The sequence below is a fragment of the Ctenocephalides felis genome, unplaced genomic scaffold (genome assembly GCF_003426905.1).
Source record: "Ctenocephalides felis isolate EL2017-DRISC unplaced genomic scaffold, ASM342690v1 CF-g0.4_SCAFFOLD_01886, whole genome shotgun sequence".
Taxonomy (NCBI): domain Eukaryota; kingdom Metazoa; phylum Arthropoda; class Insecta; order Siphonaptera; family Pulicidae; genus Ctenocephalides; species Ctenocephalides felis.
This window is the reverse complement of record NW_020538040.1, coordinates 66,953,302-66,961,518: the sequence shown is the minus strand read 5'-3', so window position 1 is coordinate 66,961,518 and position 8,217 is coordinate 66,953,302.

The following is an 8,217-nucleotide window of genomic DNA, read 5'->3' as shown; positions in this document are numbered from 1 at the left end:
ACACAAAATTTGGCAGACAGCAAAAAGACTGACGCAGAAACCAACATCCATACCTCCACTCAAATTAACTGACAACCATTACGCAACGACACCAGCAGACAAGGCGGAAATATTGGCAAAAAATTTTGAGAACATACATAAACAAAATGCCAATATGTCAAACGCAGACCTGAAACAAGACGTACACGAGACAATTCAAAACTTTACTGACCTCCACAGGGACAAAGACTTACGAATAGACCCTGCCACAGTTTCCGAAATAAAGACAATAGTTAAAAATTTACCGAACAGAAAAGCACCAGGACCGGACGGACTATAAAACATAATACTTAAACAACTGCCGACGAACGCCTACATTTTACTTACCCGAATAATAAATAAAATAATGACAAAAGGCTGCTTTCCCGCTTCTTGGAAAACCTCCACCATATTTCCAATAGTGAAGCCAAGGAAACAGCCAGACATACCACAGAACTACAGACCGATCAGCCTCCTCAACACAATGAGTAAGGTAGCCGAAAAGGTACTACTCAAAAGACTTAACAAACACATAAGACACAACAAAATCATACCTGACACACAATACGGCTTCAAACAACGACACTCCACACTACACCCACTGACAAAACTCATAGAAAACACAGTTCTCAATTTTAACAGACGAAACCATACCGGATTGGTGTTACTCGACTTTGAGAATGCGTTTGACACCATCTGGATGGACGGACTTATACATAAACTTATCCAACTCAACTTTCCACAGTACATCACAAGAACATTACACTCATGCCTTCAGATCGCAACTTTACTGTACAAGTAGACAACGGACTTTCGACGGTTAAACAAGTGACGGCGGGAGTACCGCAGGGCTCGATCCTGGGACCGTCACTGTTTAACGTCTACATTCACGACATACCCACTGACGCCGACACAACGTTACTGACGTTTGCTGACGACACTGCCATATACAAATCATCACGATCACCTACGCTACTGACTACAAAAATACAGACACACATAGACAAACTAACTGAATATACTGACAAATGGCAAATAAAGATCAATCCGCAAAAGACGGAGGCAATTTTATTTACTAAGAGCCGAAATGCCACGACTAGACTGACTGACTTGGACAAAATTAAAGTAATGGACTGTGAAGTTGAGTGGTCTAAGGATGTCAAATATCTTGGTGTGACCCTGGACCATAGACTCAGCTTCACAAAACAAATTAATACGAAAATTGGACAGGCTTACGGGATGTTAAATCTACTGAGACCTCTCTTGAACCACAACAGCCCGCTAAGCGTAAAGAACAAGCGAACACTTTACTTGACACTATTAAGACCGTTACTGACATACGCCGCTCCGGCATGGAACGCGACAACTAAGACTAACTTACGGAAACTACAGACATTACAAAATAAGACACTACGACTAGTACTTGACAAAATAAGGGACCCACTGACTAGACATTACTACTGTTCAAAATACATACATAAACAGACTGACGTACCGACAATACTAGACTATATAAAAAAGCTCACTGAAAATTTTTATCTAAAATGTGGGGATCATCCTAATATTAGGTTGTCAAATATCTCCCTTCCGCTTTTTTGCTCTTGGTTTATAATACAAAAAGGCGGAAGGGAGATATTTGACAACCTTATATTAACATCGCGGGCCTCCGTCAATACACAAGAGACGATATTTGGTATGGCAATCACGCCATTTCAAAATATATACTGATCGACCCATAGTGGCAATTGATACTTGGATGAGAATAAATATTTTATTTTGTTTTTTCTTTTTATTTGTATAATTATGTATAATTATAAATATTGCTCTCTGGCTTTTTTTGAGGAAAAGTTTTCTTTCCTCTTTTTTTGCCACTCAATTTGTAACACATCTCGCTATATTCACAATATCCACTGTATATATTAAGATCAATAATGTAATATAAAGTACCCAAGGGTAGAAAAATATGTGTAAATAACAATGCATATGTATGATCAGCTATTGTAATAAATACTTTTTGTCTGTCTGTCTGCCGATTTTGCACACAATTTTCTTTGATCAAAATTTTTTTGACCAAATTTTTTTGCACACGACGTGCAATACACAGCTAGGAAAATGTTAGTCTCTAACACAAAATTTTCAGTAAAATTATTTTGCGATTTTCGTTGCCTTATCAACCGTAACCGTAACCGTTGCCTTATGTAACCGTTAACCTCTAACACAAAATTTTTAGTAAAATTATTTTTTACTTTTTTTCTCAAAAAAAAATTTTGGTCTAAAAAATTTTGACATAAAATTTTGTCCAAAAATTGTTTTCCCAAAAATTTTTTTCCCAAAATTTTTTGGACCAAAATTTTTTTGACCAAGAATTTTTTTCCCAAAATATTTTTGACAAATTTTTTTGACCAAAAATTTTATGGACCAAAATTTTTTTGAACAAATTTTTTTTCCCAAAATTTGGGCGATAACCGTTCCAACGCTAAGAGCAGCCAAAATTTTTTTCCCAAAATTTTTTTCACCAAAAATTTTTTTCCCAAAATTTTTTTGATCAAAAATTTTTTTTTCAAAATTTTTTTGACCTAATTTTTCTGCACACGACGTGCAATACAGCTATGTAACCGTTAACCTCTAACACAAAATTTTCAGTAAAATTCTTTTTTAATTTTTTTTTCAAAAAAATTTTGGTCTAAAAAATTTTGACATAAAATTTTGACGAAAATTTTTTTTGACCATTTTTTTGACCAAAATTTTTTTTCCCAAAATTTTTTTGACCAAAATATTTTTGACCAAAAATTTTTTGGACCAAAATTTTTTTCCCAAAATTTTTTTGATCAAAAATTTTTTTTCAAATTTCTTTTGACCAAATTTTTTTGGACCAAAATTTTTTTTTGACCAAAATTTTTTTAACCAAAAAATTTTTTTTCCCAAAATTTTTTTGACCAAAAATTGTTTGCCCAAAATTTTTTTGACTAAAATTTTTTTTCCAAAATTTTTTCGTCCAAAAATAAAAAATTTTTGGAGCAAGAGCAAAATTTTTTTGACCAAAATTTTCTTTCCAAAATTTTTTGGATAAAATTTTTTTGACCAAAAATTTTTTGGACCAAAATTTTTTTGGCCAAAAATTTTTTTCCGAAAATTTTTTTTCCCAAAATTTTTTTAACCAAAAAATTTTTTGGCCAAAAATTTTTTTGACCAAGAATTTTTTTGACCAAAATTTTTTTGACCAAAAATTTTTCTCCCAAAATTTTTCTCCCAAAATTTTTTTTCCCAAAATTTTTTTGACCAAAATTTTTTTGACCAAAAATTTTTTGGACCAAAATTTTTTTGACCAAAATTTTTTTGACCAAAATTTCTTTGACCAAAATTTTTTTTCCAAAATTTTTTGAACCATAATTTTTTTGACCAAAATTTTTTTGACCAAAAATTTTTTGGACCAAATTTTTTTGACAAAAATTTTTTTGGGTCAAAATTTTTTTGACCAAGATTTTTTTGGTCAAATTTTTTTTGGGTCAAAATTTTTTTGGGTCAAAATTCCAAGATTTTTTGGGCCAAAAGACCAAGATTTTTTTGCGTCAAAATTTTTTTGACAAAAATTTTTTTGGGTCAAAATTTTTTTGACCAAGATTTTTTTGGGTCAAAATTTTTTTGACAAAAATTTTTTGGGTCAAAATTTTTTTGGGTCAAAAGTTTTTTGGGTCAAATTTTTTTTGGTCAAAATTTTTTTGGATCAAAATTTTTTTGACAAAAATTTTTTTGGGTCAAAATTTTTTTGACCAAGATTTTTTTGGGTCAAAATTTTTTTGGGTCAAAATTTTTTTTGGTCAAAAAATTTTTGACCAAGATTTTTTTGGGTCAAAATTTTTTTGACCAAGATTTTTTTGGGTCAAAATTTTTTTGGGTCAAAATTTTTTTGACCAAGATTTTTTTGGGTCAAAATTTTTTTGACAAAAATTTTTTTGGGTCAAAATTTTTTTGAGTCAAAATTTTTTTGACAAAAATTTTTTTGGGTCAAAATTTTTTTGACAAAAATTTTTTTGGGTCAAAATTTTTTGGGTCAAAATTTTTTTTGGGTCAAAATTTTTTTGACCAAGATTTTTTTGAGTCAAAATTTTTTTGACAAAAATTTTTTTGGGTCAAAATTTTTTTGACAAAAATTTTTCTGGGTCAAAATTTTTTTGACCAAGATTTTTTTGGGTCAAAATTTTTTTGGGTCAAAAAATTTTTTTGACCAAGATTTTTTTGGGTCAAAATTTTTTTGAAAAAAATTTTTTTGGGTCAAAGTTTTTTTGACCAAGATTTTTTTGGGTCAAAATTTTTTTGGGTCAAAATTTTTTTGGGTCAAAATTTTTTTAACCAAGATTTTTTGGGTCAAAATTTTTTTGACCAAGATTTTTTTGGGTCAAAATTTTTTTGACAAAAATTTTTTTGGGTCAAAATTTTTTTGACCAAGATTTTTTTGGGTCAAATTTTTTTGGGTCAAAATTTTTTTGACCAAGATTTTTTGGGTCAAAATTTTTTGGGTCAAAATTTTTTTGACCAAGATTTTTTTGGGTCAAAATTTTTTTGACAAAAATTTTTTTGGGTCAAAATTTTTTTGACCAAGATTTTTTTGGGTCAAAATTTTTTTGACCAAGATTTTTTTGGGTCAAAATTTTTTTGACAAAAATTTTTTGGGTCAAAATTTTTTTGACAAAAATTTTTTTGGGTCAAAATTTTTTTGACCAAGATTTTTTTGGGTCAAAATTTTTTTGAAAAAATTTTTTTTAGGTCAAAATTTTTTTGACCAAGATTTTTTTGGGTCAAAATTTTTTTGGGTCAAAATTTTTTGGGTCAAAAATTTTTTTGACCAAGATTTTTTGGGTCAAAATTTTTTTGACCAAGATTTTTTTGGGTCAAAATTTTTTTGGGTCAAAATTTTTTGACCAAGATTTTTTTGGGTCAAAATTTTTTGACAAAAATTTTTTTGGGTCAAAATTTTTTTGACCAAGATTTTTTTGTCAAAATTTTTTTGACAAAAATTTTTTTGAGTCAAAATTTTTTTGACAAAAATTTTTTTAGGTCAAAATTTTTTTGACCAAGATTTTTTTGGGTCAAAATTTTTTTGACAAAAATTTTTTTGAGTCAAAATTTTTTTGACAAATTTTTTTGGGTCAAAATTTTTTTGGGTCAAAATTTTTTTGGGTCAAATTTTTTTTTAATCAAAAAATTTTTTTGACCAAGATTTTTTTGGGTCAAAATTTTTTTGACAATAATTTTTTTGGGTAAAAAATTTTTTGACCAAGATTTTTTTGGGTCAAAATTTTTTTGGGTCAAAATTTTTTTGACCAAGATTTTTTTGGGTCAAATTTTTTTGGGTCAAAATTTTTTTGACCAAGATTTTTTTGGGTCAAAATTTTTTTGACAAAAATTTTTTTGGGTCAAAATTTTTTGACAAAAATTTTTTGGGTCAAAATTTTTTTGACAAAAATTTTTTTGGGTCAAAATTTTTTTGGGTCAAAATTTTTTTGACAAAAATTTTTTTGGGTCAAAATTTTTTTGACCAAGATTTTTTTGGGTCAAAATTTTTTTGAAAAAAAATTTTTTGGGTCAAAGTTTTTTTGACCAAGATTTTTTTGGGTCAAAATTTTTTTGAAAACAATTTTTTTGGGTCAAAATTTTTTTGACCAAGATTTTTTTGGGTCAAAATTTTTTTGGGTCAAAATTTTTTTGACCAAGATTTTTTTGGGTCAAAATTTTTTTGACCAAGATTTTTTTGGGTCAAAGTTTTTTTGACCAAGATTTTTTTGGGTCAAAGTTTTTTTGACCAAGATTTTTTTGGGTCAAAATTTTTTTGGTCAAAATTTTTTTGACAAAATTTTTTTGGTCAAAATTTTTTTGGGTCAAAATTTTTTTGACCAAGATTTTTTTGGGTCAAAATTTTTTTGGGTCAAAATTTTTTTGAACAAGATTTTTTTGGGTCAAAATTTTTTTGACCAAGATTTTTTTGGGTCAAAATTTTTTTGACAAAATTTTTTTTGGGTCAAATTTTTTTGGGTCAAAATTTTTTTGACAAAATTTTTTTTGGGTCCAAATTTTTTTGACCAAGATTTTTTTGGGTCAAAATTTTTTTGGGTCAAAATTTTTTTGACCAAGATTTTTTTGGGTCAAATTTTTTTGACAAAAATTTTTTTGGGTCAAAATTTTTTTGACCAAGATTTTTTTGGGTCAAAATTTTTTTGACAAAAATTTTTTGGGTCAAAATTCTTTTGACCAAGATTTTTTTGGGTCAAAATTTTTTTGACAAAAATTTTTTTGGGTCAAAATTTTTTTGACAGAAATTTTTTTGGGTCAAAATTTTTTTGACCGAGATTTTTTTGGGTCAAAATTTTTTTGAAAAAATTTTTTTTAGGTCAAAATTTTTTTGACCAAGATTTTTTTGGGTCAAAAAATTTTTTTGACCAAGATTTTTTTGGGTCAAAATTTTTTTGACCAAGATTTTTTTGGGTCAAAATTTTTTTGGGTCAAAATTATTTTGACAAAAATTTTTTTAGGTCAAAATTTTTTTGACCAAGATTTTTTTGGGTCAAAATTTTTTTGACAAAAATTTTTTTGAGTCAAAATTTTTTGACAAAAATTTTTTTGGGTCAAAATTTTTTTGGGTCAAATTTTTTTTTAATCAAAAAATTTTTTTGACCAAGATTTTTTTGGGTCAAAATTTTTTTGACCAAGATTTTTTTGGGTCAAAATTTTTTTGACAATAATTTTTTTGGGTCAAAAATTTTTTGACCAAGATTTTTTTGGTCAAAATTTTTTTGGGTCAAAATTTTTTTGACCAAGATTTTTTTGGGTCAAATTTTTTTTTGGGTCAAAATTTTTTTGGGTCAAAATTTTTTTGGGTCAAAATTTTTTTGACCAAGATTTTTTTGGGTCAAAATTTTTTTGACAAAAATTTTTTTGGGTCAAAATTTTTTTGAGTCAAATTTTTTTTGACAAAAATTTTTTTGGGTCAAAATTTTTTTGGGTCAAAATTTTTTTGACAAAAATTTTTTGGGTCAAAATTTTTTTGACAAAAATTTTTTTGGGTCAAAATTTTTTGGGTCAAAAATTTTTTTGACCAAGATTTTTTTGGGTCAAAATTTTTTTGAAAAAAATTTTTTTGGGTCAAAGTTTTTTTGACCAAGATTTTTTTGGGTCAAAATTTTTTTGAAAACAATTTTTTTGGGTCAAAATTTTTTTGACAAACATTTTTTTGGGTCAAAATTTTTTTGACCAAGATTTTTTTGGGTCAAAATTTTTTTGACAATAATTTTTTTGGGTCAAAATTTTTTTGACCAAGATTTTTTTGGGTCAAAATTTTTTTGACAAACATTTTTTTGGGTCAAAATTTTTTTGACCAAGTTTTTTTTGGGTCAAAATTTTTTTGACCAAGGTTTTTTTTGGGTCAAAATTTTTTTGACAAAAATTTTTTTGGGTCAAAATTTTTTTGACCAAGATTTTTTTGGGTCAAAATTTTTTTGACAAAAATTTTTTTTGGTCAAAATTTTTTTGACAAAAATTTTTTTGGGTCAAAATTTTGTTGACCAAGATTTTTTTGGGTCAAAAATTTTTTTGACAAAAATTTTTTTGGGTCAAAGTTTTTTTGACCAAGATTTTTTTGGGTCAAAATTTTTTTGGGTCAAAATTTTTTGGGTCAAAAGTTTTTTGGGTCAAATTTTTTTGGGTCAAAATTTTTTTGGGTCAAAATTTTTTTGACCAAGATTTTTTTGGGTCAAAATTATTTTGGGTCAAAATTTTTTTGGGTCAAAATTTTTTGGGTCAAAAGTTTTTTGGGTCAAATTTTTTTGAGTCAAAATTTTTTTGGGTCAAAATTTTTTTGTCAAAAATTTTTTTGGGTCAAAATTTTTTTGACCAAGATTGTTTTGGGTCAAAATTTTTTTTGACAAAAATTTTTTTGGGTCAAAATTTTTTTGACCAAGATTTTTTTGGGTCAAATTTTTTTGGGTCAAAATTTTTTTGGGTCAAAATTTTTTTGGGTCAAAATTTTTTTGGGTAAAAAATTTTTTTGACAAAAATTTTTTTGGGTCAAAATTTTTTTGACTAAGATTTTTTTGGGTCAAAATTTTTTTGGGTCAAAAGTTTTTTGGGTCAAATTTTTTTTGGGTCAAAATTTTTTGGGTCAAAATTTTTTTGTCAAAATATTTTTGACTAAGATTTTTTTGAGTC